The sequence below is a fragment of the Salvelinus sp. IW2-2015 genome, linkage group LG16, assembly GCF_002910315.2.
Source record: "Salvelinus sp. IW2-2015 linkage group LG16, ASM291031v2, whole genome shotgun sequence".
Taxonomy (NCBI): domain Eukaryota; kingdom Metazoa; phylum Chordata; class Actinopteri; order Salmoniformes; family Salmonidae; genus Salvelinus; species Salvelinus sp. IW2-2015.
In genome coordinates, this window is record NC_036856.1 from 31,429,204 (window position 1) to 31,441,458 (window position 12,255).

Below are 12,255 nucleotides of genomic sequence, written 5' to 3' on the forward strand. Positions count from 1 at the left end.
CTATTTTTGACCCTTGAGACCCTTTTGTTGCCTATTTTGCATGTTATTTTGGCATTAGTACATGTCACATATCAGTTTGCAAACAATGAGTTAATAAAGCTGCATACAAAACATGGTCTCTTTTTTGCTTTCATGAGTAAGGCAGCCCCAAAATGCAGGTGTTTCAGTCTAGCTCAGTGCTTTCTGTGGTGGTGGGGCATCCAGCGGAAAATACGTAGCATAGGGGTTGGTAATGTCACTCATGGAGACACTACGTCACCGCAAAATCTACGGATAGAGCTCGAAAATTCAAGCCCCTTGGGTGCTACCATAGAGTTACATTAGAAGTGTCCATCCAAGAAGGCTCAAGGTCATTGACTGCAGATAAAATTATGTCAAATCACATATCTACCATAGTTTTGATTGGATTGATTATGTCAACAACATACTTTCAAAATCTTAGCTAGCAAGCTCGACAAGCAGTCATCATCATGAATCATGTCAAAAATCTACTGGCAAATCCTTTTCAATCCTTAACATATAAAGTAAAATTATAGATAAATGCATCAGTCCTCATCGGCCATTGGACATAAACATTACACAGGTTGGAAATTGTTGCCAACCGCAATATAAAATCCACAGAACAACAAATGAGGAGAGATTAATAAAACTAGGTTCCCCCTTATCTGTGGGTTAAATGTCAGAGTAGAGGACACATAATTGTGTGACTCAAAATGGGTCAAAAAGATCTAGCAAAAAAAAGAAACTTATGCATTTCAGATAAAACAACCCAATATTTATCTCCCAGGACAAATTAGCTAGCAACAGCAAGCGAGCTAAATGTCCATGAATGTTTTGTGTGTTTCAACCTGTCCCCAACGTAAAATAGTTGGTTCACAGTTGGTTTTGGTATTTTAACCTGCGTTTCATGAACGTGTCTGGTGGGGACAGGCAAAATCAACATGCACACGATGGTGGACGCACGCGCGTAGCCAGTTTGGTCAACATGTTCTGAGTGTGGATCTTAAGTTAGGATTCTAGAGTCTGGGGCTCAATTCAGATGTTTTGGTGCCATTGGCATTTCCAGAACATTTATATAAAGGGAATTAGCATACAGCAGTAAAATCACTTTAAAGTGCCCTCCAGAGTGCGAATTATACCTTGACATTTGGGGGTATCCTATGAGTGCACGCACTTGCACGCGCACAAAAATTATTCATGGTTTTTATAGTAAAGACATGTCATTTAACTCTAAAAATMGATTACCTTTTAATGTGCCATGAACACATCTAGTCGATTGTCAAACAATCACTTCAAGAAGTAGGRTATCTGCACACGTTCATCTCCTCCAAAATGAGTCCAGCATCCCAACAGTTCACCCGCCATTTGAATGGAAAGGGGKATTTGTTACAAAAAGTCTTACTGTCAGTAAGTTTTGGAAAAAATTATCAATATATTTAGAGGTCACCCAACCTGATCTCATAGTTTCACTTCTTAACTTGCCGTTATTGTACGAACGTCGATTTTTTTACCCATTAATTCTGCATGATTACAGGGTTAATTCCGCGTGGTTACAGGGTTAAAACAYAAACAACTTAAAGGATTAAGTTAAGGTATTCATTTCGAGTGGTTAAGGTTAGGGCTGTGATTTYGGGAAGGCTTAAAACAAAATACTTAAAAACAATGTGCTGTTTCCATTGAGTATCATCGAGTACTCTCCCTGCTTACTAAAGAACTGTGAGCTGCTGTGGTCTAAGCAATGTGCTCTGGCTCTGAGCCTTGTGAGATTGCCTTATATATGGAATGAGACTGGGCTCATATATCGACATCCTCAGGACCTTTTCAAACGTTCGAAATCTTTCTTGTGACCAGCCTTGGCCACGCCGCTGTTTGGCACACAAATATATACAGTTGAAGTCGGAAGTTTACACACACTTAGGTTGGAGTCATTAAAACTCGTTTTTTAACCACTTCTTGTTAACAAACTATAGTTTTGGCAAGTCGGTTAAGACATCTACTTTGTGCATGGCACAAGTAATATTTCCAACAATTGTTTACAGACAGATTATTTCACTTATAAATCACTGTATCACAATTCCAGTGGGTCAGAAGTTTACATACACTAAGTTGACTGTGCCTATAAACAGCTTGAAAAAATCCAGAAAATAATGTCATGGCTTTAGAAGCTTCTGATAAATTATGTCAATTAGCCTGAGTCAATTGGAGGTGTACCTGTGGATGTATTTCAAGGCCTACCTTCAAACCTCAGAGCATGCGCAGACCAGCTGGCTGGTGTGTTTACGGACATATTCAAATCAATACCTTAGTCTCAGTCTGCTGTTCCCATGCTTCAAGAGGGCCACCATTGTTCCTGTTCCAAGAAAGCTATACTGAGCTAAACGACTACCGCCCCGTAGCACTCACTTCCGTCATCATGAAGTGCTTTGAGAGACTAGTCAAGGACCATATCACTCCACCCTACTGAACAGAGTCTAGGCCTAGACCTAGACCTAGCCTAGACCCATCCTTGCTTACCGACCCAATAGGTCCACGAGACCCTGGTCTCGACCCCGCCCTGTGCAACTGGGTACTGGACTTCCTGACGGGCCGCCCCAGGTGGTGAGGGAGGTAACAACATCTCCACCCCGCTGATCCTCAACACTGGGCCCACAAGGGTGCTTTCTCAGCTCTCTCTTGTACTCCCTGTTCACCCACGACTGCGTGGCCATGCACGCATCCAACTCAATCATCAAGTTTGCGGACGACACTACAGTGGTAGGCTTGATTACAACAACGACGAGACGGCCTACAGGGAGGAGGTGAGGGCCCTCGGAGTGTGTTGTCAGGAAAATAACCTCACACTCAATGTCAACAAAACAAAGGAGATGATTGTGGACTTCAGGAAACAGCAGAGGGAGCCCCCCTATCCACATCGACGGGACAGTAGTGGAGAGGGTAGTAAGTTAAGTTCTCCGTACACATCCTGGACAAACTGAATTGGTCCACCCACACAGACAGCGTGTGAGAGAAGGCGCAGCAGCGCCTCTTCAACCTCAGGAGGCTGAAGAAATTTGGCTTGTCACCAAAAGCACACAAACTTCTACAGATGCACAATCGAGAGCATCCTGTCGGGCTGTATCACCGCCTGGTACGGCAACTGCTGACAACCGTAAGGCTCTCCAGAGGGTAGTGAGGTCTGCACAACGCATCACCGGGGGCAAACTACCTGCACACTTTCAAGGACAACAAAGTACGAGCCACTGCCTGTTCACCCCCTATCATCCAGAAGGCGAGGTCAGTACAGGTGCATCAAGCGAGGGACGAGAGACTGAAAAATAGCTTCTATCTCAAGGCCATCAGACTGTTAAACAGCCACCACTAACATTTAGTGGCCGCTGCCAACATACTGACTCAACTCCAGCCACTTCAATAATGGGAATTGATGGAAATTTATGTAAAAATGTATCACWAGCCACTTTAAACAATGCCACTTAATATAATGTTTACATACCCCACATTACTCATCTCATATGTATATACTGTTCTCTATACCATCTACTGCATCTTGCCTATGCCGTTCTGTACCATCACTCATTCATATATCTTTATGTACATATTCTTTATACCTTTACACTTGTGTGTATAAGGTAGTATTGTGGAATTGTTAGYTTAGATTACTCGTTGGTTATTACTGCATTGTCGGAACTAGAAGCACAAGCATTTCGCTACACTCGCATTAACATCTGCTAACCATGTGTATGTGACAAATAAAATTTGATCTCAGTGCCTCTTTGCTTGACATCATGGAAAAACCAAAAGAAATCAGCCTAGACATTAAAAATTGTAGACCTCCACAAGTCTGGTTCATGCTTGGGAGCAATTTCCAAATGTCTGAAGGTACCACGTTCATCTGTACACACAATAGTACAGAAGTATAAACACCATGGGACCACGCAGCCGTCATACCGCTCAGGAAGGATACGCGTTCTGTCTCCTAGAGATGAACGTACTTCGTTGCAAATCAATCCCAGAAGAACAGCAAAGGACCTTGTGAAGATGCTGGAAGAAACAGGTACAAAAGTATCTATATCCACAGTAACTCGAGTCCTATATTGACATAACCTGAAAGGCCGCTCAGCAAGGAAGACACCACTGCTCCAAATCCGCCACAAAAAGACAGACTACGGTTTGCAACTGCACATGGGGACAAAGAGCGTACTTTTTGGAGACATGTCCTCTGGTCTGATGAAAGAAAAATGGAACTGTTTGGCCATAATGACCATCCTTATGTTTGGGGACAATTGTTGATGGAAAATGATGTGGATATATTGAAGCAACATCTCAAGGCATCAGTCAGGAAGTTAAAGCTTGGTTGCAAATGGGTCTTCCAAATGGACAATGACCCCAAGCATACTTACAAAGTTGTGGCAAAATGGCTTAAGGACAACAAAGTCAAGCTATTGGAGCGGCCATCACAAAGCCCTGACCTCAATCCCATAGAACATTTCTGGGCAGAACTGAAAAAGCGTGTGCGAACAAGGAGGCCTACAAACCTGACTCAGTTACACCAGCTCTGTCAGGAGGAATGGGCCAAAATTCACCCAACTTATTGTGGGAAGCTTGTGGAAGGCTACCCGAAACGTTTGACCCAAGTTAAACAATTTAAAGGCAATGCTACCAAATACTAATTGAGTGTATGCAAACTTCTAACCCACAGGGAATGTGATGAAAGGAATAAAAGCTGAAATAAATCATTCTCTCTACTATTATTCTGACATTTCACATTCTTAAAATAAAGTGGTGATCCTAACTGACKTAAYAKAGGGAATTMTTACTTGGATTAAATGTCAGGAATTGTGAAAAACTGAGTTTAAATGTATTTGGCTAAGGTGTATGTAAACTTCCGACTTCAACTGTAACACTGTAGAGAAACAACAGTGGACAAAAGGGACATGTTGAAAGCTTATGCCTTTAGTAACTCTGAGAGACTAAAATATCAATGTTGAAAAAGAAAAGGTGTCAAACACAGCTTTGCTCTGAACAATATGTTCTCTTTAAGTAAGGTTTATCATCATCAACACACCAATATTGTTAATATCTACTGTCAACAAATTATTATTTTGAAAATATGTAAACTATAATTGAAACCAGTCATGATCATCTTATTTCTCTTCATACCCAAAAACTAAAGGGATTGCCATTGATTGGTTGAGGTGCACCTCAACTCTGAGCTGGTTGGTTGAGGTCTACCTCTGCTCACATCTGATTGGGTGAAGTTGTACTGGTTAAAGGGATAAGAACCTGTTGCAACATTATGACCTATTCAATGAGACATACAGTACAACTAACTAATGAATAAATAAATAAACTCATATATTAATAGTCACTTTTGATTTAGAAAATGGCACAGATTTACCTTACAAACAGACATTCGTAAAAAAACAAACACATCTTTGTCTTAAGACATAGATGTTAAGAAAATACATTCATAAAAGAGAGGCTGTGTACGTGTGTGTATAAAGGTCTGTGTGTTTCTCAGGGTCTGGCAGCCTTGTAGTGGGAGGGGACTGTCTCCAAGGTGATCTCTAGACTGTCTATCTCTGAGCTCTTCCTACCTCTTACAATGACGCGTACACTCTTTTTTGCGTTGGGGACCGGGGGTGGAGTTTTGCCCGGGGTTACGGGAGGGCATGGTGCGGGGGGTACAACAGGAGACACACTATCCTGTAGTGAGAGCTGTACAGTGTTCACGTTGACATGACAACATCTCAGATACTGTTTAAAACACTCAAACGTATCCTGGCAGTGCTCGCAGGGGCATTGCGAGGAGCATAGCACTGCGTGGGCTGCGGCAGCAGTGGTGACCACATTGGGGGCGGAGTTTGATTCTGATCCCCGCGGGCATAGCCAGCGTAACGGCAAGGACGGAGTGGTAGTAGAAGCGGCGGAGGTGGCGGACACAGCGGACACTGGACACTGGAAAACACAGGCCCTGTGGAGGGAGTGAAGGTCTTTAGACAAGAGGTGGCGGACACAGCGACACTGGAAAACACAGCCCTGTGGAGGGAGTGAAGGTCTTTAGACAAGAGGTGGCGGACACAGCGACACTGGAAAACACAGGCCCTGTGGAGGGATGAAGGTCTTTAGACAAGAGGTGGCGGACACAGCGACACTGGAAAACACAGGCCCTGTGGAGGGAGTGAAGGTCTTTAGACAAGAGGTGGCGGAAGTTGGGCTTCAGCAGCAGATAGACCAGAGGGTTGTAGAGGGTTGAGGACTTAGCAAACACGGCAGGGATGGCAAAAGCCATCGGAGGGATGGAGTCCATGTGACCAAACGCTGCCCACATGGAGACCAGGGCGTAGGGACTCCACGCTGTGAAGAAACCAATACACACCGCCACACTGAGCTAGAGGGAGGGAGGGGACAGAGATAGTCAGAAAGAGGAGAGAGAGTCAGAGAGAGCGAGACAGAAACAACCATTATTCTACATAAAGAATTCAATAGTCTTGGTACAGTTTGTTAGATGTCAAGGAAATGTATTCTTTGCTGCAAATGTGAAATATGACTTTTCAAAGAGAGACAAAGCTACTGCATACCAAGCCCAGTCTGGGAACATTAAAACGTCAAGCTAAACTGTTCTGTCCATTCAGGAGAGAAACCTTTATTGCATAGTGATTGGCGTGTCGTAGCTGCATTGAGCCAGGTAGTTAAAGCGTATTGAGGAAATAGTCTGACTATCGCCACAGAGTTTCTAAGCCCATTGGCTCAACATCGCGATACTTCCGGGAACACAGTTTTCTTCCCCTCATACATCATTACGCGATGCTCCTCACCTCCGCTTCATCCAAAAATCTAAAAGAATAACAACGTAGGTGGGGCAGTGGGTGGGGCATTCCATCTTTAATGACGTGTGTGTGTGTATCCTATACCGTTACCTTCACTATGGTGGTCTGTACATTCCCCATGTGTGTTTGTTGTGAGACGTGTTGCTCCACTGCTCTCCGTGACTCCCTGACCGTGACCAGGATCTGTGAGTAGGCYGAAGTGATGACACAGGAGGGCAGGACGTAGCAGCAGAGGAACAGTGCCACCGTGTAGGACCTCGCCACACTGTCCCGGTTGGACCGCTGTAGAATGAATGAATGATGATTTGTATTTGTGTCAAATCGCCCATAGCGACTTACTTTGAAAGTGTGTCAGATAATGCTGTAAGTTAAAATGTACAAACAGTTCATTCATAACCTTTGGGGTTCCACTGACGACTATAAATAAATAATCTAAAGTGTTAAATAGTAACAAAGACTCCATGAACAAAGTAATAGACAGAATAAATAAGTAAGAGGAGACGAACCTGCCAGTCGATACAGCAGGCCGTTCCGTAGGGCTCTGGGCCGTATGCACCCCAATGGGCTAGAGGGGAACAGGCAAACACCAGGGCATACGCCCACGCACACGCTATCAGGATACGACCATGGTCTGGGCAGAACCTGTTACCTGTGGGGGAGGGATCATACACAGTCAGCCATAGTGTGGTCAGAATCAGTAACGTTTGATGCTTATGTGGTCAAAAGAGCACATTCTGCAATTCATATTGCAGAAACAGTCACAGATATAGACGGTCATGTGGTCAGACAGTTGTAGAGTGGTCGTAGTTTGGTCAGAGACAATAACAACAAGAGATTGTCATAGTGTGGGTCCAAGATGGTCATGTTGAGGTCAGCGGTGCTGTGGTCTTACCATAGAGAGGGTAGCAGACCTTGAGGCAGCACACAGTACTGAGGATGGTCAGGGTGGTCAGACTGCAGATACCAAACAACACTCCACAGAAGGCATAGACCAGACACACAGTCTTACCATACATCCACCTGGGAGAGAGAGAGGAGAGGCGGATGGGCAGAGGGAGGGGAAGGGGGAGAGAGGGGGGGAGATGCAGGAAGGAAGCGAGAGAGTTGTTATTACTCAGATAGTAAATCAGCTGAGTGAGTGTATGAATCTGTTTAATAGGCATGTGTGTGTGCACGTGTAGGTATTTGTATCCAACCAACCTGTGGTAGATACTAGATGTCACAGCCAGGGGGTAGAGGCTAAGGGTCATGCCCAGGTCACTGACAGCCAGGTTAATAGTGAAGAACTCTGCTGGTTTCAGCAGCATCTTCTTATTATAGGAGACATAGAGTAGTATGGTGTTACCCACCAGAGAACACACACCTGGGGGAGGGAGGGAGAGAGAAGAACATTTTAATTTAAAACCCTTTATTAGGTTAACATCATACAAAACACAAACACATAAAACATTACAAATCTGAAGGCGGTCCAATATGAGTAGCACTTTTTAGGGAACCCGGCCCTGCTTCACAATAATCTGATTTAGAGTCCAACCACAATCAGCCATCCAGTCAGCCAGCAAGTCAGTCAGCCAGCCTGCTGTATAACCAGTCAGTTAGTCAGTCGGTCAGCCAGTCCTGCCCCTACAGAGCGCTCTGAGCCACCAGCAATCTCGAGCCTATTGTTTTCCTGCCTGTTGTCTGAGGCGTGATTATGTCTTTAAACGCTGCCTGTTCCTTTAATAAAACCTTATTATTACACTAATAAACATAGCAGGGGGTGTTTACGGGGTACTGAGAGATACACGTGTGTTGTGTTTAGGTACTTTATGGGAGGTTAACGCAATAAACACTTAGTGACTAATCACCCCTTTGTCTCTAAGTTAAACTGTTTTTGTGTACACACACTAATCACCTTTCAACTGAACAGGCAGAAAGGAAAAAATTGCCCACACTGTAGATGTCTATCAGTCCGCTAATACAGGACTAGTAAAGGCCCATTGCACTACTTTTGTGAATTTTTTTACTAAATGTATTTGAGTGTTTACCAGCATTTGTAACTTGAGTCTTATAATTATCTGTATGTTCCAGAGATTTCTGTACATCTTTAGCTGACACTCTAGGATTCTTCTTAACCTCTTTGAGCATTCTGCACTGTGCTCTTGCAGTCATCTTTGCAGGACGGCCACTCCTAGGGAGCGTAGCAACAGTGCTTAACTTTCTCCATTTATAGACAATTTGTCTTACCGTGGACTGATGAACATCAAGGCTTTTAGAGATACTTTTGTAACCCTTTCCAGCTTTATGCAAGTCAACAATTCTTAATCTTAGGTCTTCTGAGATCTATTTTGTTCGAGGCATGGTTCACATCAGGCAATGCTTCTTGTGAATAGCAAACTCAAATTTTGTGAGTGTTTTTAATTGGGCAAGGCAGCTCTAAGCAACATCTCCAATCTCGTCTCATTGATTAGACTCCAGGTTAGCTGACTCATGACTCCAATTAGCTTTTGGAGAAGTCATTAGCCTTGGGGTTCACATACTTTTTCCAACCTACACTGTGAATGTTTAAATATCTGTTAAAATAGACACCAAAAACTACAATAATTTGTGTMTTATTAGTTTAAGCAMACTATGTTTGTCTATTGTTGTGACTTAGATGAAGARCAGATCAAATTTGATGACCAATTAATGCAGAACTCCAGGTAATTCCACAAGACTCACATACTTTTTCTTGCCACTGTATGCCAGGGAGATAGCCTCCACAATCCAATGAGAAAGATGCTGCTTGGAAGTGGCCCTACCCCGAGCTGGTCACAAATGTGGATAACCTTGGTCCTTTCCAAAGCACAACCTCTGTTGTTCACTGAAAGCAAACAGAGGAGGTGAAAAAGGGAACAGCTTGAAAGCCAGGGACCTGTAAGACATAACCATGGGAGCAAAAGCTGCATTAGGACGTAACATCACTTTGGAGTTGCCAGGCGCAAACTCCAAACAGGAAGAGTGTACTGAGTGCGACGTCAAGGCCATGAGCAGGGCAGTCTTGTAGGAAAGGACCTTCATGTCTACAGACTCCAATAGTTCAAATGGAGGCTCACACAGAGAGTACAGGACCAAAGCCAGATCTCAGGTCAGTGCCATAGGCCTTTCAGTAACTGCACCACCAGAGGATGAGACCCCGGGGGCCTTCAGTAACTGCACCACCAGAGGATGAGACCCCGGGGTAAAACCGTCAACCGCTACATGACACCTGAGATGGCTGCCATATAAACCTTCAATGTGGAAAAAGAAAAGCCCTGCTCAAAAATATCTTGTAAGAACATTAAAATGTCCACCAAAGACCTCTCAAAGGGAGAAACTCCTTTAACTTGACACCAACCCTCAAAAGCACGCCACTTAAATGTACACAATCCTCTCGTAGAGGACGCACGCGCTGACTGTACAGTCATAATCATGTTCGAGGCTTAACCCCTAGCCGTGAAATTTAACCTTTCAGAAGCCAAACCCACGGATCCTCTTATCTTCGGTTGCGGGTGCCAAACTCTCCCATTTGCCTGGGACAATAGATCCAGACAATACAGAGCCCCACACGGGTCCTCGCCCAACAGATGGATGGTCTCCGGGAACTAGGGTTGTCTAGGCCAACGGGAAGCCACCAAAATCGTCAACAGACCCTCTACACAGTGGCCTGAATCAGGACCACCGGAGGAACGCATAGAGCAGGGTTCGAGGCCACTGATARGCCAAAGCCGTTTTCTCGCGATGCGTAAGATCTACGTCGGCCCTGCCAAACAGGTCCGATATCAGGGCCACCACCGAGGGCTGCAGTCTACACTCCGTGGGACGCTCCGACTGCAATAGCCGACGATGTGTGAGCATTTTGAACTTGCAACCTTGAGGTGCTTGTTTAAAACACGTCCAGGATGGAACACAATATTTCATCGCTCTTGGGAACTAAGAAGTACCAACTGTGCCAACCCCTCTGTACTTCTGACATGGGGACCACCCGAATAGCCTGCTTTTAAAGGAGAGAGGAAATCTCCTCTCTCAAGACAGGCGCTAGGACCTCGGGACCATTGAGGTAATGACGCCACTGGATAGAGCACGCTGCCAGTCAGCCATACATTCGTTCCCGAAGGGGCAGAGTGCCACCCTGAGGACTGGGATCATTTGGTTATTTTCGTCATGCTTGTTTTCATATTCCCTACTCCTGACAACCGTGTGTCTGAACGTGGGGAAGAAACTGTGCGTTCTGATTCCTGGCCCACACTGGGTTAGCCTTTGGAGATAAGTTACACAACATTTATCTGAGAAATCTTTAAACAGGGGTAAAGCAATGCTTCACCGCTGCAGGGACAGAAGGTAAATACCTTCCCCCAAACCTGGAGGAACTCCTCTGCGGGAGAGAAAACGCCATTAAAAGGCGTATTCACCACCAAAAGGTTCACTCTCCCCCGCCGAATCCAAACCCCTGACTTCAGGCTGCCCAGGACTGAATCATTCGATTCACACTTTGAAAAGCCTCTAGACCCAATCAGGGATAGTATATCATCCCCGAACTCTGAACACTGGAATGAGCCTCACTCGGCTGGGAAGACACCCCTATCAACGCCGACCACCAACTTTCTTCACAAAGTCAGCCCTACTCCCAATGGAAGTTCAGCCCAGCCGGAGACAATGGTCACTTGAACTGGCCCCGAGCTAAGGCCTCCTGAGCGTGTTTTCACCCCAGGACAGCCCATGTGAGTATCGTTAATTTTCATTGTGAAACCACCTGCCCTAAGTCACGGTCAGAGGTTCAAACTCAGCTGGTTAGCCTTTTTGAACTTACTCTTACCACTGGCCATCTTATTCAAGCAAGGAAGCACTGGCTACACAATCAAAGCAGAAAGTAGTAGGTTTTTTAGCCAACACAAATCTTACCCAAATAAGACAGCTTTGGCTGCACAAGCAAACCATAAAGTAGCTTTCTTTTAGCAAACACAAAAACCAATGCCCAGACCCAAAACATCTAGGGGGATGAATACTCTCTCCCCACTAACAGACACCTAAGTCAGAGCCCAATCTCATAGCCTTTGTGGGCTTGACATTTTTGTAAATTGCGTGACACATTCTTCCTTCAGGTGAGCTGAAGAGCAAAGAATTTAGGAAATGCGAGCCCCGATATTATAACCAGGAAGGCGGGGCTTCCGCGAGCAGGCTCGGCATCCATTGGCCCTTTGGGTGTGATTTTAGTTTGCTTCAGGTGAATAGGATCACAAATTCTACACCACAATGGCAGAGTCATGTCTTAAGTATAAAACGAATAATGACTCAATAATCCATGCTTTCTGGGAATGCTATAAAGTGCAGAAGTTGTGGGTGGAGGTAGAAAGTTGTCGGTCAGAAGTATTACAATTGAAACGTACTTTTAATCCATATTTCAAGACAAGGCATATGGGGGTGTAGTGAG

The 12,255-nt window shown here is 44.7% G+C and overlaps 1 pseudogene; it reads right to left on the reverse strand.

Annotated features, from left to right (window-relative positions):
* Nucleotides 1-4,843: 4,843 nt before the first annotated feature.
* On the reverse strand, nucleotides 4,844-8,978 carry LOC111975463 (opsin-5-like; annotated as a pseudogene).
* Between the last annotated feature and the right edge of the window lie 3,277 nt (nucleotides 8,979-12,255).